The sequence below is a fragment of the Rissa tridactyla genome, chromosome Z (assembly GCF_028500815.1).
Source record: "Rissa tridactyla isolate bRisTri1 chromosome Z, bRisTri1.patW.cur.20221130, whole genome shotgun sequence".
NCBI lineage: Eukaryota > Metazoa > Chordata > Aves > Charadriiformes > Laridae > Rissa > Rissa tridactyla.
The window spans coordinates 34,915,050-34,931,886 of NC_071497.1; the positions used below are offsets into that span (position 1 = coordinate 34,915,050).

General features: G+C 44.2%; 1 protein-coding gene across 3 annotated transcripts in view; it reads left to right on the forward strand.

Moving 5' to 3' along the window:
* The first annotated feature begins 14,290 nt into the window (after nt 1–14,290).
* PCGF3 (polycomb group ring finger 3) overlaps nt 14,291–16,837 on the forward strand; it is a 52,585-nt gene continuing 50,038 nt past the window's right edge. For all 3 annotated transcript variants that reach the window (XM_054185752.1, XM_054185748.1, XM_054185749.1), the window contains exon 1: nt 14,291–14,610. The gene's annotated coding sequence lies outside the window, so the exon portion shown is untranslated. The remainder of the gene's footprint in view (nt 14,611–16,837) is intronic.

Here is a 16,837-nt window from a genome sequence, read left to right on the forward strand (position 1 = left end):
ATGAAAGTGTTAACCGCCTTCTGCCTTTCCAATACCACATATACATTCAGGAATTCTTTAGCATCAGTGAAGCAAAAGACCTAGCTTTACCTCAGCCTCCTGGGCAACGAATACATCCACATTAGAAATTAGAATTAGCACATCCACATTAGAAATACGGGCAGTAATTCTCCTAGGTAAAGAGAAATTTGGTTTGCTCATCCCTGAAAATGAGCTTGGTGCTTTGAACTCCTGTCTATCAAGTACTACAAATACGTTAGCTTGGCTAGTCCTTTCAAGCCAATGCAGGACATAAGTATGACAAAGCATCAAGACTGATATATGCTGAAGTGAAATAGTGCATAAACTAACTTGCCCTGCTGGGAGGAGGGAGGACTCCTCATAGCATCTTTCCAGGTACAATGATGCTGACACCAGAAAAAGTGGCAACTGAGACTCTTGGAGGAAGGAGGGAAGGCTGATACAATGGAGGAGAATTGGGAAATTGTGTCTTGTTTGGAAAAGACATCACTTGAGATCTCTCTGAGCCCATAGGCGATTAAAGGTTTGTGCTACAATCCTCTGGCCAAGAATATTTCAAAAGCATTTTATGTTGAAGCAGATAACTTATCTAGCATCAGACCTGCGACCTAACATGTCCACTGACAATTGTGCTCCCATTCAAAAGGACCAGCAAGTGTCAACTCTGCACAACTGCTTTTGAGGCTGAAGCTGAAACATCCTTGAGGAACTGTTGGATACACTGTGTGTTGTTGCAGCGGCAAGCAGGACCTACCAAAGCTCTGGCTGCAACCAAAGTCTTAAATAAACCTAAATTTCCCTTGGTTTCCAGTCATTGTACATGTCCTGATGAAAACAGGGTGGTCTGCAAACCTCCTTCAAAGGAGGTTTTAAGCATGAGGAAAATAGGGAAGAGCTAGGAAGAAAGGAGAAATGTTTGAAATAAGCTTCTTGAGGAAGAGTAAATGTGGGATTGGTTTTAAGGTGTGCGTTAGTTAACAAGGGGCTTTGCCTGATTTACAACATTTTCTATTTGATTTCAGGGAGTAGACTGTAGGAAACTTGTCCATGACTTGGTTGTGGGACCTTATTTTCCCAGTGGTTCAGACAGAAAATGTACAACTGCTTAATGATTCTTGTTGCCTTGAGTAATGTATCTCTCTGCAGGGCTGACATGAGCAAGCAGACAGCATAGATGGTTCTGCCTAGGACAAGATTCTGCAAGGGGTGGCAAATATGGAGATGTCTGGGTATACGCAGATGAAACAGTGGCAAACCCTGCCTTCCAGCTGTCGATGCTGCTTCTGCACGAGAGGTGATTTCCCCCTTACCAAGGATGGCCGATTGACATGCCTCTTTCACTTCTGGTCTCCACTTACTAACTGTACTGACCTAAACTAAGAAGCTGTTCAGAAAGTGGGCAATGTGTACTGTTGGCATAGGTTGTGAATAGGTACCAAGGTTTAGTACCAATAAAGCCCTTTGTTAGGAGAACAACAATTTTTTAAAAACTTTTGTGTGGTTATGCATAACATTGAGCCAGCCTTGTCTACTAGACACAGACAGAACTGGGTTTTTTTTGTTACGTATTTTAACGTCTGAAGTAATACTGCTAAATAAAGAGTTGGGCAGATATACAAAGGAGGTAAAATGGTAACAGCTTGAAAATCAGACTACTGTAACTAAACTGTATTTAATACTTTCAAAGCAACTTTTATTCTCTTTTTATCCTTCACTTTTGTTTAGTTTTCTTGGTCGATTAGGTGGTAGATGGGACAGTCAGTATATAGTATACCCTTGTGGTAGTCAGATGTTTTCTCTTTTCCTCTCATTCTTCATAGAGTGAAGCATTTTCTGACTTACAAAAAAAAATGGGATCCACTTTCTTCTTTGTGAAATGTTAAGCTGGTGTGATTTTTACCTCTTGCGTGAGCTCAGAAAAAAAATTAATTTCTGATGCTCTGGCCAACCATTCTTCCTCTTAGAAGGTGCGATTATTCATTGCAATGTTTTAAAGGCATTACTGGAATCCTGACTCCTGCTTACCTCCCCACCAACCCTGAAAAATTCCAAGGATGGTCTGACTCTGTGGCCCAAATTTAAGTACTTTCAAAATGTTGCCTAGGACAAAAGTGGCATGCTAGAGAGTGATGCTTGATTTGACTGGTAAGAGTTCAAGGTGGTAGCAACTATTTGTCCATATCACCGCTAGACGTAAGAATCCAGAATCCCTCTTTCGTCCTCTTTCTGTAGTTCACAGGTTCCCAAATTATGTTATATGTCTTAGTAGTGGTATGTAAGCCATTTCAGAGTAGTATTCTGCACCAACAGAATGCAGCCTTCTCCCTCATGCTGGCTTAGTAGTACCTCAGAAACGTTTGGAAACCTTTGATCAGACCAGTGTGGTCTCTTCAGACAGGCTGAATTAAAGATCAATCACTCTTCCTCCTGCTTATCTAGTTGAGAGGTGGAGGCACAGAATCAAGAATCATAGAACGGTTAGAGTTGGAAGGGACCTTAAAGATCATCTAGGACACCTCCCACTAGACCAGGCTGCTCAAAGCCCCATTCAACCTGGCCTTGAACACTTCCAGGGATGGGGCATCCACAGCTTCTCTGGGAAACCTGTTCCAGTGTCTCACCACTCTCACAGTAAAGAATTTCTTCCTAATAACTGATCTAAATCTACCCTCTTTCAGTTTAAAACCGTTACCCCTCGTCCTATTGCTATACTCCCTGAGAGAGTCCCTCTCCACCTTTTCTGTCAGCTCCCTTTAAGTACTGGAAGGCTGCTCTAAGGTCTCCCCGGAGCCTTCTCTTCTCCAGGATGAAAAATCCCAGCTCTCTCAGCCCGTCTTCACAGGAGAGGTGCTCCAGCCCTCTGATCATCTTCGTGGCCCTCCTCTGGACTTGCTCCAACAGTTCCATGTCCTTCTTATGTTGGGGCCCCAGAGCTGGATGCAGTACTTCAGTGGGGTCTCACCAGAGTAGAGTAGAGGGCCAGAATCACCTCCCTTGGCCTTCCGGGCATGCTTCTTTTGATGCAGTCCACGCCACTTGGTGTCATTGGCAAACTCACTGAGGGTGCACTCAATCCCACCATCCACATCAGTAGAAGTAATGGAGCCAGAACGACAGAAGAAATCTGTGGAAACGCTGAGTTTTTTGAATAGGGTGTGTCTGACACTATTATAGTAAGCAGCAGAAATGGTTTGTGCTGATTGAGCCAATTTAACAAAAGAAAATTGGCTGGTTTGGTTTTAAAGTTGTGTTTTAAAAGACACTATTAAGAAACCTGAAACAAGTCGGTCGTTAGAAATGGAGAACCACTTAGCAGATCAAAAATGTAGTGAGAAGATATAACTGGAATTATATAATCAGTGGAACTCAGAAAGAGGGAAATAAAAAAATGTAGAAATAGAGGAGCACTGTACACATTAATCCCTCTACAGTGCAGCGATTCACTCTAGAGTAAGGGAAATTCCAGTGAGACTCGATCACAGTAAATGCGAAGCTAAAATTAGATGCTTGCAAAAGCAAATCAGGATGCAAGAATCAAACATAGCTGCTGTATATGCAGGAAGAGATGGAAAACTTGGTTGGGACCTGTGAGAGATTTCTCTGTAGGCTAACAGGTTAGAATTGATCACTGAAATTACCTCAATCTCAGAAGTGAGGGCTATTGTCACCCTACAAAATATAGTTCCATATGATCGCTAAACCACTCCTGTCTTGGAAATCTACATAGAAACAACTTGTGGTTATACTAAGTTCACTTAAGGTGAAGTCCTGATGAAAGCCCTTTTGAAACAGGACAGTTTCCTTGGAGGTTGTGCTGGAAGCTAGATTACCAGAAGTAATCTACCCACCCCCAGGTAAAATCAACTGGAATAATAGACACATTTGTTTTCAGCCTGGCAGATGCTTGTTTAATCTCCTAGGGTAGAAATTACACATCATCCCTGCATCTGCACAATTGGATGCTGGAAAAATATAACCCCAAATGCCTCAAAACTTTCATCTATCTTTGATGTGTCCTCCACAAATGCATTTAAACTAAACACATGCTACACCAGTCTTTCCTCTTAGCTCATATTTTCTACGCCTGTTTATCCTCATGCACTTTTTCTCATTTCTTTCTTCAAGTATGATACTTGACCAGTAGTACCAACAATATGGAAAAACTGTATCACTGATTTACAGGTCATACCCTTTTTACACACTGTGAAGTTAGGTTTACTTTTATTTTTTCTCAGCATAACATGGTATCTCCACCCCCAAGATAAAATGCTTATCTGTTGCTGTAGTCCTTTGAGTGTCCCTTTCCTGGGCCCCACAAGACCCTAACATTGAATCCACTGCATCAGTTCCATTTTCAGGACAATGGGCTCTTCTCACTGACTGAGGTACTTGACTGGTACTCGCTTCCTTCACTGCATGCAGCCAAGACACTCATTTGCTTTACAGACAGTTTCAGAGGCTCCTCAGGGGTCCTGAGGGGAGGCCCTGCCCAAAAAACAGACAGGTAGGATCAACACTCCCATATTAGTCACTTGTATGGACCTGTTCTCCCTCCCTCTCTCCCTTCCTTTCTTCTTGTCTGACATAATTGCAGGAACTTTGTTGACCAAAAAAGGATACATATTCAATCACTCAGGAGATTCTCAGATGACATTACCGCTGATGTTCTGCCTGCTCCTTCATTTGTAACTATTCATTCCAGCTCAAGAGCGCTGGTCTGAGCTGTCCTCATGGTATTCCATTCTGTGAAGCAAGTGTTTTAAAGGGGAGAACTAGATACCTGAATATGCCTCTAATCTCATACCCTTCTTAGACAATGCAACTCTTTTAAGAACAAACACCTGAAATCTGTCGGGATCCATAGAAATGTTAGTGGTCACTGAACAAGAAGTGACTGGTAACTGTACCTCACTGTATAAATATACAGTGTACATGGCACAATTTGTGTAGAGGAATATTTCTCTATCTCAATATGTATAGGATGGGAAAAAAGCCAAATCTTAAATATAAGGTGATATGCTTGAGTTGGAAGACAAATGAACCTCCTTCTTTCCTTGAATAATCTCTATCAAATAAAATCTGTCTGCTGAAAAAAAACCTGTCTGATTTTACCCCAGAAAAAAAATGGCAAAAAATCAGTAAAGCTCTACCATAGGTTGGTTTTGGTCAGCAGTGGATGGCCAATATCCAACTTACAATGTCTACTTCTCCCTGTTTGGAGGATCCAGAGCCAGTACTGATCATATACAGAAAACTACCTGGGGTAGCAGGTGGACCATGAATTACAGACTGTCCTATAACCAGTATTGTGACTTGCAAAACATGTGAGGGTTGAAGGTATGCATGAGACAACACAGCAGCAGACAGATGTGAGCAGGGTGGATACATACAGCTGCAACCACTTGGTTAACATGGTTTCTAAGCCTGTCACGTTTATGCACTGGTCTCACAGCAGCCTGTTGGTAAAAGAAGCCAGGAACCTGAAGAGATGTGAGCCAAGCACACCTTGTGCAAAATGTGCCTTGGCCCATCACAATGAATAGGTTGCATTCTGCCAAGTTTCATTGTAGTGTCATTGCATCTTGCACCTCAGTTTCACACCAAAGCTGCAACTCAGATACAGAGAAAAAAATCCCCAAGGGAAAGGACATCATATATTGCATTCTAATAACCTGGAGCCTGTCTGCTTAAAAAACCTTTGTCGCTGCAATTTAGTAGCGGCACATGCTGGTAATTCAAGAACTATTTTTTTGAGCCTTTTTCCCAAATGTCCATCACTTCCTCCTGTAGTTTGCTCCTCTTCCCAGTATTTAGTTCTGGTTTTCCATTGCTGCTTTTTGATTTTGTACAGGTGGTCTGTGAGTGTATCTGAAACTGTATTGCTGGAATTTAAGTGGTGACGTTAGTGGTTTCTGCACGTGTAAGCAACCAAAAATCTCACCAGTGTTCTGTATATATTCAGTCTGGTATGTTAGCAGCCAAATGGTAACTGATGGTCATAAAGAAATGCATCAGTTAGGAAGGTGACTTCCTCCTCAGCTTTCATGCAGTAACTACAGCCGATAGTGAAAGGGACAACACACTGACTTGCAGAATGCAGTAGGTTGCTGACATCTTTCCTCTTACTGGATCAAGCTCCAAGTTCTGAGAATGGAACATCACAGATGCAGAACTCCTGGGAACTGAGCATGTGTTTTTGTTTTGCTTCTCCCTGTCGTCCCCTGCCCCCGGTGTAAATCTCATCATTTAACAATAAGGATCCGGCTGAGGCTTTTTAAAGAAATCTAAGAACTCTTGAAGAAATCTAAGCTGTGTTTATGTAAGTAGTTAGTGGTAACAATCAGATATTTATTTCCCAAGTCACTAAATCCCTCTCTGTTTCCACTTTTCTATCTAATGCTCATCTTTGAAGCGGTAAGAGGTCTTCTGGTGAGGAAGAATACATAACCAGAAGTTTCTAATTGCTATTTAACACTTTCTGGCATGCTCTGCCAACAGCCTTAATCTCTCACTTACCAGTGGGAATATTTGTAAGCCTACACTTACATTAAGTGGCTAGTATTTTCTCAAGTAGTGCGTTTCATCTTTTCCAAATGATTGCTGAATCAGTTTGTCTTGTACAGTTGAGTGGATTTGGCTAGAGGGCTTAGTGAACCTGATTTATTTAAGTTTGACACTAGAGAGAAAATGAGGGATTTTTTTTGCCGTGGGAAATGGAGGAATTAGAAAGCCAAGTAATAGTGAGGATTGAAGAGCTCAGATGGGTTGAAATAATGGAGGATATAGTTAAATACCTGTCTCTTGGGTTTAAATCTCTCTGGGTTTTATGGTACCCTTCAATCATAAAAAAATGCTGCAGCTCAGAACATGGATAAAACTGTTCAGCTAGAGGCTGAGGCAGCGTGCTTTGTCAATTCTATATCAGGGACAAGAGGAAGAAAGATATTAACTCCCCAAAACCCAAAGATTAAAGATCATTGAAATAAATAGACTGCTTTACAAACGAAGGAGGTTGCACAGCAGTCACGGAGTTAAAAATTGTTATAGATTATGCTTAAATTAATTAATACTTCAGAATGTTTCTGAATTTGTGGGACAGTGAACTTCCAAATTGCCTCTGATTTACAGCTCCCTAGCGCAAGATTTGTATGAGACTATACTCCCTTGTTTACCATAGTGTTCCTGGGAGACTGTGGGTCCCAAGTCAGATTTGTGTCAACAAACTGCTTCTCTGGGTTTGTACACACTAAAGCAAAGCATCTAGATGGTGAAAGCAGATCATCTTACAGGTGCTCTCCTGAAGGAAGGCAAGATGCCTGTCTGTCTTGGAAAGAAATGGCTGGTCTTTTGAAGAGGAAGAAAGGTCTGTTGGGGTAGATAACTGGGAAAGTTATGGCAAAGAAACACAAAAGTCTGGAAGCCCAAAACCTAGGATGCAAAATGAGGTGAAAAGTGGTTAGTTAGTCAAGAGAAGACTGACTGGCAGTTATGTCAGGTATGTCACAAGAATTTGCAAAGCTAGGAACTGTTTTGTCTACTAAAATCATGGCAGAAAGAGCAAGGTTAGACACGAGGAAATACTTTCTAACAGTCAGACCAACAAAGCAATGCTAGGTTGTCAAACCTATTTGAAAACCTCGGAGGACAGACACTGTATGTCTTCACAGCTCAACTGTCAGAACCTTACACAGTACACAGTACAGATAGCCCTTGGCAGATCAAATCACCCTTCATTTGATGAGGTCCTACCTCATCTTCCTAGCAAATGGTTGGGGAAAGGGGGAGGAAGTCAGCTTCTCAGGTTAGCATCGCTGGTAAAGCATATGAAGGGGACTTATTGGTTGTACCAGAAAGGCAGCTTAGCAAACATTTCATACGGAGCCATCTGGAGCTGCATGACATGGCGGGCACTGGCTACCTGAAATGTACCTTTCATCTGCTTCAGCATTGTTGAAGCAACAGATGTTCTTTAGTCAGTTTCATCCAGGTTGATGGGCCTGTTGCCTATGCAGCTGTGTCTTTGGGAGATGCTAAATCATATCTCCTCCTGTAACAGACCTCTAGGGCTTTGCTTTTAAATAAGAGGATTAGCAGACTACATCTCTGAAGCCAGAATTTACTTGTGGTAAAAGTGACATTCAGAAGAAAGATTCCCAGTGGTTTCTGAGCAAGAATGAAGTTATCATTCAGTCATTAGGATGTTCATGCAGAACCTACAATGTAAGAATGGCAGACACTGATCTTGTGATAAGTAGAGGAAGCAAGACAGCCTGCTCTACCTGATCCTCCTTTGAGCAGGGAGGCTGTCATGGGTGATCTCCAAAGGTCCCTTCCAAGCTCATCCATTCTGCAATAGTATCATAAAATGCTGTGCACCATTGCTGTTGCATTACTAATCTGTTCATTAGCAGAAGAATGGAGGCTTATGTGGCTGGAAACACCACAGTCAGAAATGTCAGTGGTGTCTCCACAAGATTTTAAAATACTTGATTCCATTCCCAAAATATCATGACTGATTTAATGCTGGAACGACACTTGTATATAATTTAGTTGTTATTAAAACACTTGAAGCATAGTTACATTGTCTAAGCATTTCTCTAAAGCTACATGGTCTACAAGTTTGTAAAATATTCTTGTATGAACAGAAACTTGTGTCTTGCACCTCCAGGAACCAAACTTTAAATTAAATGCATGCTAACTTTACAAAAGTTGGTGATGAGCAAAGTTTTATACTCTTGATGCAAAGGTTCAGTGTAGGATAATGCAATATAATGCAGGCCTGTAATATACATGCATTTGAGGGGTTGGCAGTACACGTGTGTGTGGAGATATCCACAAAAGAAACCTGACAGCGTGAAAGGAAAAGGTGTAAAAAAGGAGATGTCAAAATACAAGTTTTGCACATATATCTATGTATATCTATACTTATATAAATATATGTATTGGGTGTTCATCATGAAGTCATGATTTTGTGCTGCTAATGCCCAAATCTTTTAGATACTTCACGTAAGAACAGGTTACTTAAATAATAAGTGCATGGTACATTCATCTAGAAGACAAAAGCTGGTGAATGTTTGGGTTCTTTGGTTTTAGGCTACAAGTTGTTTGGAGCCCAGCTCTGAGATCTTTGATTACTACTACAGTGTTCTCTTGCTGCCTGCCTTTTGAACCTGAATGAAGAAATCTATGTGAATACACTGCTGACTGAAGATTTATGTCTAGGAAAGACTGAGTGTTAAAGGTAGTGATTAGAAATGCTCCCAGTTTTCAGCTGCAACTATCAGGTAAATATCTGTACCCAGAGTGGCAGTAATTGGTAAGGGCCTGTTGGGAACTAATAGCAGCCAGGTGAAGCATGGAAAAAGCAGCAAACAGTTCACTAACAAAGTTTAGTCACCCAGATCAGCCTGCTCATACATTGTCTAAAAGGCAATGTTGTTCCTGAGCAGTTTGAGAAAGTTGCTCTGTCTTCCCAGGAAAATTCAGCCATTTTAGATACTCTTTCTTCTGTTAGCCTAAATTTTCCTGGATGATTTTGATTTCTCTGATTGACAATTAACCCCAGAATTACAGAAATATTTAGATGGGAAGGGACATCCAGAGGTCTCTAGTACAACCTCTTCCTTAAAGCAGGGCTTTGTCTAGCCTGCTCTTGAAAACATCCAAAGACGCACAATGCACAGCCTCTCTGGGAAACCCCTTTCAAAGATTAACTATCCTCACAGTGATCTTTTTTTTTTTTTCCCCTTTCTGTCCCATCAGAATCTCCCCTGATTCACTTTACAACCATTGTCTTTCATTCTCCTGCCATTTGCCCCACTAAAGAATCTGGCTCCGCTTTTTGTAGGGGACCTCCTTGTAAGCGTTGAAGGCTGCTATTTCGTCTCCCTGAAGCCATGTTTTCTCCAGGCTGAACTATTCCAGTTCCCTCAGCTTCTCCTTGCAGGACATGTTCTCCAGACTCTACCATCCTGGTGGCCCCTACCGGACTCAATCAAGCTTATCAGTTAGTTCCCTCAGCTTCTGCTTGCAGGACATGTTCTCCAGACCCACTATGATTCTGGTGACCTCTGTTGGGTTTGTCAGTATCTTGATGCACCCAAAACTGGACACACTATGCCAGACTCATTCTAACAGGTACCACATAAAGAGGAACAATCACCTCCTCCAATGTACTGCCCTGTTAATACATCCCAAGATGCTGTTAATTCTCATCAGTGCCAGGGCACACCGGTGACTCACGTTTAGCCTACTGCTCCCAAGAATTCACAAAGCGCTTTCAACATACCTGCTTTCAAGCTAGTCGGTCACACCCCAGCCTGTACCACTGCAGGAAGTTAAGCCTGTTCCAGGTGCAGGACTTTGTGTTAGTTGAATTTTATTCCTACAGCCTGTTTAGGTCGCTCCTAATGACAGCCCTGTCCTGAGGCATACAGACTGCACTCCCAGTTTGGTGCTGTCCACAGACTTATTTCTGCATGTCCAAGTCAGTGACAAAGATATTAAACATGTCCCAGGGAAAGAACAACTTCATGCTGTCACCAGCCTTCAGACAGAACATGACCCATCAACCAGTATTGAGACCAACAATCCAGACAATATTTCACCTATCTAGTAGTTCACCTATCCAGGTCATAATGTCCTAATGTGAGGCAAGAATATTGTGACAGAGTGTATCAAAAGCCTTGCTAAAGTCTAAGTACACAATATCCACCACATTCCTTGTATCCACAAAACCAGTCATGTCATCATAGAAGACAATCAGGTTGGTCCACCCTGATTTACCTTCGGTAAGACATGTTCTTCTCCTTCATGTGTTCAGAAATGGCATGGGTGTACTTGCTCCGTGATTCTCTCAGGGACCAAAGTAAGGCTGTAGTTCCCTGAAGTATCTTGCTTGCTATTTTCAAAGATGAGTGAAATATTTACCATTCTCTGGTACTGAGGGACTCCCCCGCTCACCATGATCTTGCAAAGGTAAGAGAGAGGGAGTAGCCTAGCAATGGTATCAACAGGCTCTCTCAGCACCCTTGGATGCAACTAGTCTAGTCCTCAGGCCTACAGGATCAATACAGGTCTATTGCTCTGGAAAGAAAATGAGCAACTACTGGAAATATTAGTTCTCAACTTTATTGTTTGTAAACACTGTATTATGATCAGACTTAAACCAGAACCATTTTGTCATGTATTTGCCTACTTTGTCCTTTACTACTGTTCATGAAAATATCCTGTTTTGTTGGGCTTCTAGCCATTTCCCTGTTTATACCATTACCATTAATGTGCCCATGCTGAACAACACCTTTTCACTGTTAGAAGTCATAAAGGAGACAATGAATTTCTTTTACCTGAAATGTTTGGGGTTTTTTTTTCTGTCAAGTGGTCGCAGATAGATTCTCTTCCATTAATTGTTTTAGCTAGGTGCCATGGTTTAATCCCAGACAGCAACTAGCACTGCACAGCTGTTTGCTCACTCCCCCGTCTCCCACAGATGGGTGGGGAGGAGAGGAAGAAAAGGAGGGGAAAAGGAAAAGAAAAAAGCCTCATGGGTTGAGATAGACAGTCTAATAGAATCATATTAGAAAAGGAAAATAACAGGAACAGTAATAAAATTGGTAAAAGAATACACAAGACACAAGTCACCCTTATTACCTGGTAAACTGGTGAGTTGGCACCATGCCGAGCAGTGATCACAAGCACTGCTTCCCCCTGTCCCTGGCTAATGGCTAACTACATGTATATACCAAGCATGACGTCTACGGTATGGAATATTCCATTGGCCACTCTATTGTTCTGTCTGTACTCCTCAGCTTCTATGGGAAGCTGAAAAAAAGTCCTTGAAAAATACGAGCATCACCTGGCAACAACTAAAACATTATGAATTATTGACCTTCCTTTCATACCAAATGGCAAAACACAGCAACCACTAGAAAGAAAATTAACTCTATCCCAGCTGAAACCAAGAAGGAAATACATGAAACCATGAAACAGCTTAAACCACTAGGAAATACATGCTTTCAGAACCTAGAGCTTCAATTTACCTGTGTTCACATTATGCTTTTGTTTCTGTAAAAACTGTGAGGACTAACGCACGTAAAACTAACACAAAGAATCCCTTAAATGCTTTTTATCTTCCATCCCCTGTTCTCCCCCCAACCCTCCCCACCCCAAGTCATTTTCTGAACTTCTGTAGCTCGATCACAGCTCACTGACTGCAATGCTAAGAAAAAGTTTAACTTCTAATACTGAGTGCTGCAGTTCAGACAAGGCACTCATATCTACCCAGTTATGATCTGGGTAAGCTTGTATTTCAGAAACATCACTTATGGGCTAACACACTCTTTAATGGCATTGCCGAAGGCGTTAGAACAGATGTTAAGGTAATGAGGTTGAAAAGAGAGCAAACCATTGCCTTAGCTCTCTGAAGGTCACAAGAGTCTTGCCACAAGGGGTACATTAAAGTTTGAGTAGCCATGGCCATATCACCTGGCTTCAGGTACACTCTTCGGAAAATATCTATAGTAAGAGAAAAACAAAACCCACAGACTCCAGTCTCAATGGTTTTCCCCATCTGCAGTGTTTGGCTCTGGAAACGATAGGCACAAAAAAGAAAAAGTAGGCAGCCAGCAGATCCAGGGAGGTGAGTCTCCCTCTCTACTCTGCTCTCGTGAGACCCCACCTGAAGCACTGCGTCCAGCTCTGGGGCCCTCAGCACAAGAAGGACATGAACCTCTTGGAGTGGGTCCAGAGGAGGGCCAGGAAGACGATCAGAGGGCTGGAGCACCTCTCCTATGAAGACAGGCTGAGAGAGTTGGGGTTGTTCAGCCTGGAAAAGAGAAAGCTCTGGGGAGACCTTATAGCGGCCTTCCAGTACCTGAAGGGGGCCTACAAGAAACCTGAGGAGGGGCCGTTCGCAAGTAGCGATAGGGCGATGGGTAATGGTTTTAACTAGAGCAGGGTAGGTTTAGATTAGACATTAGGAAGAAGTTCTTTACAATGAGGGTGGTGAGACACTGGCACAGGTTGCCCAGAGAGGGGGTGGAGGCCCCATCCCTGGAGACATTCAAGGCCAGGCTTGATGAGGCTCTGAGCAACCTGATCTAGTTAAAGATGTCCCTGCTTACTGCAGGGGGGTTGGACTAGATGACCTTTAAAGGTCCCCTCCAACTCAACACATTCTATGATTCTATGATTCCTGCATATTCTTATAGTTTGTTACTTATGCTACTGGCTACTTGAACTCCAATTCCAGAAGTCAGGCAGGTGGCCCTATTACTTTCTAAAATGTATCTCTGCAAGCAAAGGCCCATGCAAAGTCATTTGTGGTCAAACTGAAATCAGAATTTAAGTTTCCGACAGAAAAGATGCATCCATTTAACCACACAACCCTTGAAGTTAAACAGAGCAAATCTACGGTAGCTGGCATATTTTCTGCTAACACAGGCTTAGCATCTGGACAACACAGCTCCTAGAGCCAAGCGCAGACCCTGAAGTCTTGGTACGCAATAAAGGCTTAGTAATTTGTTGAACAAGGAGGAAAACATTTTCTAGGGCTGTGCCACGTCAGGCAGGCCATTTCCAGTTGCGTTCTGAGCCAAGGTGGAAGACTGTTTTGTGGCTCATTTTCAGTTGGCAGGGAGGAAAGAAAGAGGGAAACATGTAGGTATTTTAAAGCATTGCATTCTAAATATACGCATAATTGGGAATGTAAAGCTTGCTCTGGTGTCTTAGACTTTGGACAGGTGAATTTTTAAGTACGTGTCTTTGCAACCTTAGCATCCAGCCGCGCGGTGTGAAGCTGAACCACGGGCGTCCCAAGCTTTACCCATGCTGCTTCTTGACCAGGGAACCTCACACCTCTTGACTTTCGGGAAGACAAAATCTTCTTCATTTCATCAGTTGGTGCGCTTAAGTCCCCTGCAGTCTGTCACCACGCTGTGCCTCCTGCCGCCAGTCCTCCCACCTCCTGTCCAACCTCCCGCCTTGGCCGGTGACAGAAGACTTTTGAGGAAAAACCTTGAGACACAAGACAGCTTGGAGCAACGACAGGCCCTTACCCTGTCGAGAAGCCAATCACCTTCATTAACCTCACAGGTGCCACCGATTCTCCGTGGCCGGGCACACCGGGAACGCGGACGCCCTGTCGTCGGGCCGGGCCGGGGCCTGCCGGCGGCGACTCCCACACGCGGCGGGGGCGCGGGCGGGCGCGTGGGCCACCCCGGCTCCTCGGGGGGAGGGGGCGGCCGGAGCCGTACCCGGACGTGCGCCCCGCGCGCATGCGCCGTGAGCGCGGCGCCCCCGCTCGGCTCCGCTCGGGCCGCGCTCGGCTATTTCCGTCTCTTTGTTTTAAACTCCGGGCCGAGCCTTTTAATTTTATCCCTCTCTCCCCTTTCTTTTTGTTGTTAATTTTTTTGGCGGGGGAGGGGGAAGAGGGGCCGGTGTTTCCCTCCGTCTCGCGTCACCTAGCTCGCGTCCTCGCCTTTCTCTCTGTGGTGGCGCCCGGGGAAGGACGGGCCGGGTAGCGGAGGGTCGGTGGCGGGGAGGAAAACCCCCCGCCAGCCCCGGGAGGCGACCGCGCCCCTCCTCCGTCAGGTCAGTCCGGGGCCGTGGGGCGGCGTGGGGTGGCAATGGGGGGGTCCGCCGGTGGCGGGGCCGAAGTCCAGGCCTGCCCCGGTGTGGGGGCCGCGGGCCGAGTGAGGCCAGGCGATGGTCTCGGGGGCGGGGCGGGCCTGACACCCTCTCCGGCCCCCCTCCCTTCCCTCTGAGATGTTCGCCGAAGGGGGCTGCGGGGGGACTCCCGGCACGGGTGTGCTCGGGGCGGGCGGAGGGTGCGGGGTGAGGCTGTTCTGTCCCCGAGGGGGTGGCGCTCTGCGGAGGAGCGGGCCTTCTGCCCCCGAGGTGTCCGGGTTCGGGCGGGGGGGCTGTGCTTGAACTTTCTGTGCCGCAGCGAACACGCTGTGTTCTCGGGGAGGGGGAGGACGACAGGACTTTGTGTGGTGTTCCCCTCCCTAACACCCTTCCCCGGAGCAGGGGATCTTCTGTGGGCCAGGGGAGCTTCTGTCCCTGTCCGTCTGGCTGTCTGGACAGCTACCCCCCGCCCGAGGGGAAGGTGGCCCGTGTCTTCTGGCGGAAGGGCAACCCTGACACCCCCCAGTCTACCCCTTCCTACCCCCGAGGGAATTGCCTGTGGTGTGGAGGGGCCCGTGGCAGCTCAGCTGTGGGCGAGGCGGTGCTGCCGGCGGGGAGCGGGGGTGGATGGAGCTCTCCCGAGTTGTCCGTGAGTCCTTCCTCCCCTTCAGGGATGGGTTTGCAGGGCCCCAGCCCTATGGCTTTGGGAGAAGGGGCCGCTTTGAGGGGTGGGGTGGGGGTTGGCAGTGGTGGAGGAACCGTTTCCAGTAAGCTGGAGAGTAGGGGGGACATGTCCTTTAGGTGTACGACCTCAGCTCTGCAGGTACGTGGCTTTAGTGCTGTGTATCTAGTGGCACATCGGATTTCAAGTCTTGTGAGAAATAGGAAAGGAAGTGGTGCTCGTAGGTAAAAATACAGAATGCTTGTGGCTTGAGTTGTTTTAAGGTCTAAAGATATACGTACACACACACACATACATATATGTATATATTTGATAGTACAAAATTCTGATTGTTTTCTCAGCCACTGAGTTTTAGTGAGTTGTGGTGCTGTCAGATTTATTAAGTTGGTCTCTTTTAGTCTGTCGGGTATTACTTCAGAGCGTTCTGCGTGGAAAGTTTAGCATGTCCTGAAGTTAATAAGGCTCACAGGAGGTTTGATTATTATGGTTTATGAAGTACTTGAATGTTCTTTTGTTACTTCACGTGCTTGGATTTTTTTTTTAATTGTTGCAAAACTATCACTCTATGTATGCTTTGTGTCAAATCAGTTCATCTGTTTCCTGCCTTCTGTATGAAATGCATCCCTCTGAGAAACCAGTTCAAGAAATTCTGTTTTAGTATCTTTATGCGCCCTGGAATGTTCTTCTGGAAATACTATGTTTGGTATTTTTCAAAATAATCCTACATAGTTGCCTTCCTGAGTTTCACAGAAGAATTAAGTTTGTCGATTAAAAGGTTTGAATATAAAAAAAAATTAAAAAATTAGATGAACCTTGTGCTTAAGGAGCATCCTGTGTACATATCCTCCATTGTAAATTGGGCATATGCCAAATATGTTGTTACAAATATTTTTAGTGCTAGGTAGTGTGTTTTTTAAAAAATGTTCTTGATTGTTGTTGTGTAGGATACTTGTGAATGTTATGTTTCTTCTTTTAGTGGCAGGTCAGATGAGAATCTAGACTGTGATACTTATCATGTGTCTCACAAAGGTGCATTTAAATTTGTAAAGTTCTTTGGTTGGTGACAAGGTGTATAGAAATAGAAACCTTGTATCCTTCCAGTAGCTTTACTATTTCAATTTAAATTGTAGGTATTTTATAATGCGTTTAAGAGAATACAGAACCTGTGCAGAACTGAAGGTACTTGGTGAGATCATGTAGGATGCGTGAGAAGATGGTCAGCGGGCTTTCTAAAGAGATGCGTATGGGTGCAACTACAGAAAGCTTGGAAATAAATAAATTTTAAAGCATTTTGTAAACCACTTTTCAAGGAAAATATGTTGATTTCCTTCTGTGGAATGATCTAGCCAGCTTGATCTTGTTACTCTGCTGTCACCATAGAAAGTAAAGACTGAACACTTGTAAATGTATTAAAGTTGACTGAGAGTTTGTAACTGTGCTAGCCAAATACTAGTCCCTAGAATGAGAGAAACTAATTATGCTATGAAGAACTTCAGCTACCACAAGACC